Genomic DNA, 9,533 nt, shown 5'->3' with positions numbered 1-9,533 from the left:
AAAGGACTTTTAAAAGGAGCGTGAAAGTCCAAGTCATTCAGATGGATTACATTGTATCTTAGCCTTTATTAATATCTACCAAATACTATTTTCAATAATATACATGGACATATACTGACTTTTCTCTGTCTCACACCGGGAAGGAAATGAAAAATAGTTCAGATAAAGGTGATTTTCATTTATCTTTAAAGCCCTAGTCTTAAACTGTATATCTTCCATGAGCACAGTGCCCACATGGAAAGGAATCTCCCCAAACTGCGCCTGAGGCAACACCCCCAGCCCTCCCCCGCTATATCTCTACATCCTCATAGGGCCTAACCATATGTGCAATGCATCATGGCAATGCATCTTCCCACATCCCCTACCTGCTTCTTGACCAAGCTGAGTGACATGACTGGAAGGGGATATGAGAACTACACCCGTCATGCAGCATATCCAGTCATGCAGGGAAGGAAGGCTCTGTTATGCCACATGGAGATTGCTCTGTTCATGACCTCTGCTCCCACGGTGGACTGGATTGAGCCTTTTGTAGTTAAAAATAGAGGCAGCTTCGCAAGAGCAATGCTAAATGGATTTGGACTGGAATCTAGGTATTTGCTTCATCTTTTTCTCCCCTCTGTTATTTTTGGAAGCACAAGCACTCTCAGCTGCCCAAACTGGAAGCTTTTATGCAACAGATGGACAGGTTGCCTGGGAAAAAGCCTTCCTTCATGGGTAAACACTCACCCTCCACAAATGTCACAGGGAGACAGCAGCAGCTTCAGGACATTTCATAACAATCATGCCAGTGTTTGTATCTTTGGCTATGGAGCCCTCAGAGACTGATGGAACCGGATGTGTTCCTGAATGCTCTGGGGGATTTTCCAATTGAGAAAGCTGGCGATCCTGTCGAAGCCCCAGACTCGCTATAGAATGGCGAAATGAAATGGGCAGTTGGCACGATAGCTTCCGAGCGCCCTGACTGGCACTTTGGAGCCCAGGTTGCTTTTTGGTTCTCTGAGGAGCTCTGGACTATGAAACAAGCCAGACAAAGACTGCAGCACAAGTGGCACAAGTCTGTCTCGCTCTGAGAACACATAATTGTGCTTACCATGTGGCAGTGGGGGCTGTGAAAAAGGCTCATTTTACAGCTCGCATTGCATCCTCTAGTAGCTGGCCAGCGGAGTTATCTCGGACACTCTGGAGATTACTGACCCCCAGTGTGGGGAAGGGACCTCTGAAGCCTTCAAAGACCTGCTGTGACCATCTGGCTACACACTTTGAGGATAAAGTTGCTCGACTTCACAGTGATCTTAGCTCTTCACTTGTTGCAGCTCCAGTTGAAGTACCAAGCATGCTTTCTGGGATCAATGTCACCTTATGCAATCAGCTGATGTGAACAGGATGCTGGAGGCAATGCATCTTGTGTCCCCTCTATGTGAGGCTTCCCTCGTGCTTTATCCATAAGCTGCAGTTTGTGCAGAATGTTGCGACAGGTTTGCTGACAGGAGTGAGGCCTTGTCAGCATACCACACTTGTGCTCAGAGATATTCACTGGTTGCCAGTTTGCTGCCAGTCCAAGTTCAAGGTGTTACTATTAGCATATAAAGCCCTTAACAACTTGGGACCATTTTACCTACAAGATTGCTTTGCCCCACATATGCCCACTCAGCCGCTTCAATCAGCAGAATTGGCACCACTACAGGTGCCAACATACCCACTCCACATTTTTAAGTAATTGATTGTTTTACATGGCAGCACCTGCACATTGGAACTCCCTGGCTATTGAGATCAAGCAGACTCTTCCACTGTACTCTTTTTTGCTCCTGCTAAAAACATTATTGTTTGGAAAAGCCTAGCCACATGCCTAAAAACCTGAGGCAATTTTGATCTTTTTTTTAAAAAAACAACTTTTGTATGTCTTATGGTTCTGATTTTTTCTCGATTTTAATCTTCCATCTTTTTGTAAACCGCATTGAGGTTTTGTTCTTGCAATCAAGCAGTGTATAAATTTTATGAAATAAATAGATACATTTAGAGGGGGGGCAGTACAGAGCCAGCGTGCTGTAGTGGTTAAGAGCAGTGGATTCGTAATCTGGGGAACCGGGTTCGCTTCTCCGCTCCTCCACATGCAGCTGCTGGGTGACCTTGGGCCAGTCACACTTCTTTGAAGTCTCTCAGCCTCACTCACTTCACAGAGTGTTTGTTGTGGGGGAGGAAGGGAAAGGAGAATGTTAGCCGCTTTGAGACTCCTTCGGGTAGTGATAAAGCGGGATATCAAATCCAAACTACTACCCTTCTTCTTCTTCTTCTTCTTCTTCTTCTTCTTCTTCTTCTTCTTCTTCTTCTCTCCAGCTTTGGCCAAATACACTTTCAAACCCTAATCGTTTTTTTAGTTCTGAACTGTATGTAAATGAATGAGAGTATGGACTCAGTAGAAATCTTGTTTTGCCAAGGTAAATTTTAAAAAGTGGAAGAGAAACCACTGTGGTAACAATGATGGTACCAGGTTGAATCCTTGCTGGCTTCAGGTAAGGCTGGAAAAGACGCCTCTCTGAAACCCTGGAAAGACATTGCCTGTCAATGTCAACAACAGTACTGAGCTAGACAGACCAACAATCTGACTTGGTATCAGGCAGTTCCTATGTTCCTATGTAAGTAATTAATTACACATGCCAACATTTGAAAAGCTGGGGAAGTCTTCACAGCTAAATTCCCAGAATGTTGTCTGGTAGAAAAACGGCACCACCTCCCCTACTTGCCTACTCCAGATCACCACTGAGCTCCTAGGAGGATAAATCCTTCTGACAGTCACAATGATACATTACAAAAATTAGTATTGTGATATATAAAAAAACAAAGGCAGCTATGTTGGTCCATAAGAAAATAAACAAACTCTGAAATCCAGTTGTGCAATAGTTTTATGAGGACTACGGAACATAACGTTCTGGTTTCCAACTTCTCCTGAACACTTTGCCAGCTAAGATTATGCACCAAGTAGGATGTGGGTGGGTGGGGTGATGTGATATTGGTTGGTCCTAATAAAGGTATTAGCAGGGGGCACAGTCTTTCTGGACCTAAATGCCTATATTTGCTTTTTATGTCTCCATTGTTCATTTATACAATGTTGTATACATTTTTATTGTTGTTGATCTTACAATTCTCAATCACTTCAAGGGAGGTGATAAATAAATGGAATTAAATGATACAATAAATAAATATGCCTTGGAGAATACTGCATCAGCCATTCACAGTAGAATCTTCAATCAAAGGGAAATGATTTATATACTGCCTGAAGAGAAAGACCTTGTATTCTGAGGCTTACATGCCCCTTGACCAGTACACAATTTGCCTTCAATTGACTCTTTCACCAAGTGCACCATTGAGAATTTATCCTCAACATTTTTAGTATAAAGGCAGGCATACCTCTCTTTGCAATACTTTTTTTTTTGCCAAGTGATAAAGATTTTGTCATATTAAAGAGTTTAAAATGTTCACAAAGATTATATTCTGATGTCACAAGAGCAGACCATGATGAATATGTTCTTTTTGATCAGGTGATTAAATAGGCAAACTGTATACTGTACTCATTTTTGGTTCCTTATTTAGTTTTTCTCTGTCACCTTTTTTATTACATTTATTATGACTAGGGGACTGAAAAGCTAGAAGTGGGCAGCCTGGGCCTCTCTGGACCCCTGAGTCTTCTTTAATATCCATCTTAAGACTGGGTCTAAATGCAAGCTTTGACACTTCAAGATCCTCCCTGTTTCTGCTTTTTAGTTTGGGTTTTCCCCTCTCCAACTCCTGCTTGGTGTAACATTTCATATGGTGAGAGTTCAGGAGAATTCAAAACTGTGTGCACCATTTTGTGACAGTTTGGTTGGTCCAAATAAAGGTATTGCCCAACCGTGCATTTTGAATATCTAGTTTTAATCTTAAGATTGGTACCATGATAGCTTCCTGTATACTTGCAAAAAGATAGGGAACCTGTGGCCCACCAGGTGCTGTTAGGTTCTAATTCCCAGCCTCTGCATTGCAGGGGGTTGGACAAGATGACCTTTGGGGGTCCCTTACAACAATTCTATGATTGTATGGTCAGCAGTCAGGGGAGATAGAAACTGAAGCCCAGAAACTTCTGGAAAGGCACATCCCTGACCTGAACCTATGCAGAGTTTTAAATGATTTTTTAAAAAATAAGTTGTCTTAGATAATGACACGGTATCGTTGCCAAATGAGCATGTACAGTAAATGCCTTCTCTGTTTCCAAGTGTGCTGTGTGTGAACTACATCTATGTTAGAGAGAGAGAAAGAGAACCACAATGAAATTTCCCAGAGATCACCCACCACTTGTATATTTTATATTAATTTAGGTTGTGCCACATTTGAGGGCAGAGCTCATTGCCATTTCTCATATCCATGAAGAGCCCAAGGGAGATGCAGATGAGGTGAGTTATGTAAGGAGCATATGCAGATGGGATGCCGCAAACAGTATCCTAATGATGATGAAATGGTAGCTCCCTGGAATGACCAAGGACACAAGAATAGGGTGAATAAGATTTATACCTTCTGCTTGGGAAAGGCTTTGTGCAAGATAAATAGAAAGAGCTGAAAGCCAGCAGAAGTTTAATTGTCTTGGCAGCAGGAGAAAGGTGCCAATATATGGCACACATTAGCATGAGAGATAAACCAGACGTGGTAATGCACTGAAAGAGTGTCATTCTGAATGGAGAATGATGGCCCAGTTGAACTCACCAATGGCAGTAGTTATGATGATGAAGAACGCTGATGTTAAAGAGATTGCAGGCATTCAATATTTGCAAACAAACAAACATACACAGAAGACGAAAGTCTGAAATGACTACATTCTAATATAATAAAAGTCCTTGAGGTCATATAAATATATGAAATAGCCTTATACTGAGTGAAATCATTGGCTCATTTAGGCCAGAACTGACTGCTCTGACCAGCAATGACTCCTCAAGGTTTCAAGCAGAGGCCTTTCCCAGTCTTGCTACAGGAGAAGTGTTTAACTGGAGTTTTTGGGACTGAAGCTGAGACCTTCAGTGTGGATGCAGTGCGTCTGTTCTGCTACTGTGTTACACATTTGACACCAGGTATAGAACAGGACTGGGAAACATCAAGCCTGGGAAACATCAAGCTAAATGTGGCAAGACATGAAGCCTGGGGGCTAAATGTGGCGAGAAACAGTGGTAAAGGGCACCTTCCAATCTCCTTGCGCTGTGCCAAAGGAGCAGAAGGGCTGGGGCTTGCAGTGCTCAACTATGATCGAGCATTATTGGCAAGCAGACTATTAAACATGCAATTAAGCCCTGCTTCATTAAGCTCTTTCTTATCAAACAGCAGTTGGCACAGATCAATACTGTGGTGAAGGAAAAGTGGGATTTAATGCACATCTTGCATCATTTTTGCTCTGAAAATTGCCCACAAAGATGCTGTTTCTAGTACCTACCACCTTTGGAAGCACATCCATTTTTGTGTGCGGGGAGGGGTGGTAATTTTTATTGGGAAAATTGTACCTGGAGGAAGGTTAACTCCCTGTCCCCTCTGCTGCTGTCCTGTTCCAGCTCCTACTCCCTGCAGCCTTCTTAAAAATGAGATTATGGCAGATTGTAATCATTTCTTCAAATAGTATGCTTAAAGTAACATGTAGTTTCTCAATAAAATCTTCTACTTAGGTGGTTGTCATGGCATAAATAGCAACCACAAAAGTAATACCTGGACACTGCTAACACACCATTTTACATACATATACATGCACTAGATTTAGCATTGCCGTGCTCAACAGTTAACAGATATTCCTTAAAAGCAACAATGGATTCCACACACACGCACACACCCTAGCATGAATCCATTTTTGTATCAATATTCTTAAGTAGCAGCCTTAGTCTAAGTAACATCAAGAGTTTGTTATGTCTGCATATAGTGGTTACGTGAAATAGTTAGCAGACTGGGAGAATTTCTGTGTTTAATAAACACAGAGCAGCATTGCTGAAGTCGGTAGCTTTCAAAGCATCTCACTCAACCATCTAGGCATAACACACATTTTCTACAAACACAGTTGTTTTACCAGTTGAACTACTTACTTGCAGAGTCTAAACGCTAGCCTGGTCACGTGGGGATGAAAAGGAAGTAATCAAAATTCACTGACAGAAATATAAATAATATGAGCCTCCTAACAATGTAGTAGCCAGAGGGCTCCCTAGGTAAGCCACCCAGGTACTATTAACATGAACTCACAGAGCAATTCTTAGTGGGGTTGAGGAGGAGTGAGTTGGTGGGTCGACCATTGCATTCCAAGCCCCGCTGTGGGGGCAGTACTGTAATTGGGCCATACACAAGAACGGCTAATACTTTGGGGGCAGGGTTTGGTTTTCTCCTTATTTGTTATACAAGCTCCAGTCTGGCATAGCTTAGGGACTCTAAGATGGGGTTTTTGATCTAGTAGATGTCCTTTTGGGGGCCTTCTGCCTCCCTGGGCATACCTGGAACCTCCACTGCAAAGGCCAGCAGAGAAACATCAACACACAATTCTAATCTCCCACCATCAACCTTGCGGGGAGGAATTTTGCTCTCATACCTCTGGTTTTGCCCCATGCAGGACTGTACCAGGACCGTATTCTTCCACTCTTGTGAGAACAGGAAAGCAACAAACCAAATGCAGTTCGCAATCATATGAATGCCTATGTATAGAAAACCTTGACTGAACACATCTTTTATTCTCTACCAGCATGCAGCCATTGAATAACAAAGCCCCATATCATTTGGTATGACAAGATTTTATCATGTGCCAAAACTGCATCACCATTGACACCTGCCTTATTTCTGGTAGGAGGCTAATCATATGAATGCCTATGCATAGAAAACCTTGACCGAACACATGGACGTGATGGAGTCTGCCTCCCCATCCTGACCCTTCCAGGCAGAAGGAAAAGGAAGACAGTATCGATTTACAACAGTGGTTTGCGGGAGATCACAGCTCAGAGGCAGATGAGGGAGAAAGTTGGGAAATAATGGGAGAGGAGGAGCAGACAGAGCCGGAGCAGAAGCTGGCTGACACGTTGTCACTAGAAAGCATTCCAGACCCACCATCTCCCAGACCCTGGCAAGCCTTAAAAGTAGGAGAGCAAAGAGCTCAAAGACAGAGGGCACTTAGTGGCACCTGTAGAGGAGATGATGATGAATAAGGAAGTGGGAGAGAAGGGGGGTGGAGATTCACTCAGGACAACACCATTATCCAAGAGGCTGGGTTCTATAGCTACTCTCTGTAAAGTATGAAATAAAAAAGGACTGTAATAAACTTTTCCTTGTCTTTATACTTTCCTGGGCAACCAGCCGGGAGCCTCTGACAGCAGCTTGACAGGTGGATACCACAGCAGAAAAGCCTTTTTTCCCTGGTCACCGTAAGAAGCAGAACCAGGAAGGCCTCAATAGATGACTTCAATGACTGAGCAGGTCTGAACAGGATAAGGTGTTCCCTCCTATAACCTGGTCTCACATTGTTTAGGACATTGTATGTCAAATCAAATCCTTAAACTTGGCCCTGTAGCAAATTGGCAGTCCGTGCAGTTCTTTTAATAGTGATGTTATATGCTGTGCCAGGAACTCCACTCAGTTGCTACTAACCTAGGACTGCATTCTGCACTTACTGCTTTCTGGACCAACCTTCTGGGCAGCCCCACATAAAGTGCATTATACTAAATGAGTAATGACTGTGGCAAGGTTATCATTGTCCAGGAAGGGACATTGCTAGCATACCAGCTAAGAGGGTAAAATACAGTCTTCCACATTAATAAAAATGACGCTAATCCCAATTAAATGGGAATATTGTAAGACTTAAGACTCAGCTATACAGCTGCAAATAAAATGTTTTAAGTGTGTTTTAAGTGCAATATACAGTGTGACACTAGATGGTGATGGTGAGCCTTATGGAAAATTTTATGTATTTTTAAAAACGCTTTTTTTAAAAAGCATTTTCAGAACCTTTTAAAATATGTGTGTAGATTCTACCTTGGTGTGTTAGCATTTAGTAATCACATTGTTAAGTATTTGTTTAGTATGTTAGCATTTGGTCATCATGTGATGATGAAATAAATAAATTAGATGAAATGGATGTTGTTTAGTCATGTCCGACTCTTCGTGACCCCATGGACCAGAGCACGCCAGGCAAATGAAATGAAATGGATAGACATAGATAAAAGACGATGATCCTGCATTAGAAAAAATAATGTCCTTTACATTGAAAGTTATGAACAAAAATGAATTGAGCATTCATTCAAACAAACTGAGCTAAAAGTAAACACATTTTGTTTAATGAAGAGATACGGTTATTTAAAATGAGTGAACTGTTATTTTAAGAGGCTGGATGAGTGTTGCAAAGGACTCTACCGTAGAGACCCCATTGGGTTGAATGTGTGAAGCTTTCATGCACTCCCATTAGCAATTACAAACATTTTATTTTCTCCAATGTGGGTAAATGTTCTTGTTCAAGATGATATAACTCTATACTTTAGTGGGTTCCCAGATGTTGTTGGACTACAACTCCCATAATCCCTAGCCAGCAGGGAGTTGCATTCCAACAATATCTGGGACGCAAGGTTAGGGAAGGCTGCTCTCAAAATCAGTGGGAGACAATGGTGGTACAGTGGTTAGAGTGTTGTACTATGGCCTGGAAGAACAGGATTCAATTCTCTACTTGGCCATGAAGCTTACTGGATGACCTTGGGCCAGTCACTACCTCTCAGCCTAACCTACTTCACAGGGTTGTTGTGTGGATTAAAGGAGGAGCAGGTGGGATATAAATGCAACATAAATAAATAAAGAATCCATAAAACACAGGGAGGACACCAAAATCAGTTTTTCAAGATTCAAAGGACAGGGCAAAGAGGTGCATTTTAAGCAACCAATGGAAGCTATAAAGAGATGGTGCCAGATATTCTCTGCATGCAGAGAGTTCCACATTCTTGAGGCCATCACTGAGAAGGCCATTTTGCAAGCCACCACTATCCCAGAACCCTTGAGAATGGTGCAGGACCTCCTTTGTTGATCCTAATCCCCAGGCAGGCCTATAGGAAAACAGGTGCTCTTTCAGACAATCAATCGTAACCACAAAATGTTTAGACTTTTCACCTCATGCTATGAAAAATGCTGGTCATGCATATGAATGTAGAATGTTTGCTATTCTCAAAATAATTCCATTATTATTAACGTAGTCCTTGCTTTTAGTTAGTTTGTTTATGTGTGGTTTTGACACCAGTAGGTGCAAGAAGGAAGCAATAATAACCGTTGGGAAAACACTACAAAATGCTGCAGGAAAGTTTTCACCTCACACACATGAGACTGTACGGCAGACCCAAATCAAGTTGACCAAACCCTCTTGCACGTTCTACCCCTCACTGTAGGATGTTCCCTTTTAAGATCGTTATCAGAGCATATTTGTATTTTTTTGTCAGGGAGAGAGGCTCCTCTTTGACCTTTTCAGGTTTTCTTTCATTTGTCTTGCATAACCCTCAAAGGCAACCTTGGGGAGGTTTCCT

The sequence above is a fragment of the Podarcis melisellensis genome (genome assembly GCF_964234715.1).
Source record: "Podarcis melisellensis genome assembly, chromosome: 2".
Lineage (NCBI taxonomy): Eukaryota > Metazoa > Chordata > Lepidosauria > Squamata > Lacertidae > Podarcis > Podarcis melisellensis.
Note: the sequence above shows the minus strand (reverse complement) of the source record.